Below are 448 nucleotides of genomic sequence, written 5' to 3'. Positions count from 1 at the left end.
AGGCAGTCTGTGTCGCTGCCCCTGACGTGGCAGTGTGAGCCTCAAGAAGGGAGGTCACTGATTTTGGCCTCAGCTCTGTCTTTTCCTGCCTGTTGACAGTTCCTAATAACACTGCTGGCATCGGGGCTCTGCAGATGCAGGAAGGAAAAGAAGTGTTCTTCAATGATGGAAAAATATCGGAGCACAATGCCCTTAAAATAGAACATGTGTGCCTAGCTAACCTTTATTTTGGGGACTTGATTATTGTAACCATCTCTCCTGGGAAATGCTGTGGGAGGCTCTTCCCCTTCAGTGAAGTAGAGTAACTGTGTAACCTGAGATGTCCCCAAGAGAGCTGAGGGGATGATGTCAACAGTTGCGTTTTTGAAACATGACCACATTTTTATGCTGATCAGTGCTCCAATAGAGCCTTCCTCTCCACACTCCAATTTCTGTAAAATAAGCATAT

The sequence above is a fragment of the Galeopterus variegatus genome, unplaced genomic scaffold, assembly GCF_000696425.1.
Source record: "Galeopterus variegatus unplaced genomic scaffold, G_variegatus-3.0.2 Scaffold3702, whole genome shotgun sequence".
Lineage (NCBI taxonomy): Eukaryota > Metazoa > Chordata > Mammalia > Dermoptera > Cynocephalidae > Galeopterus > Galeopterus variegatus.
Note: the sequence above shows the minus strand (reverse complement) of the source record.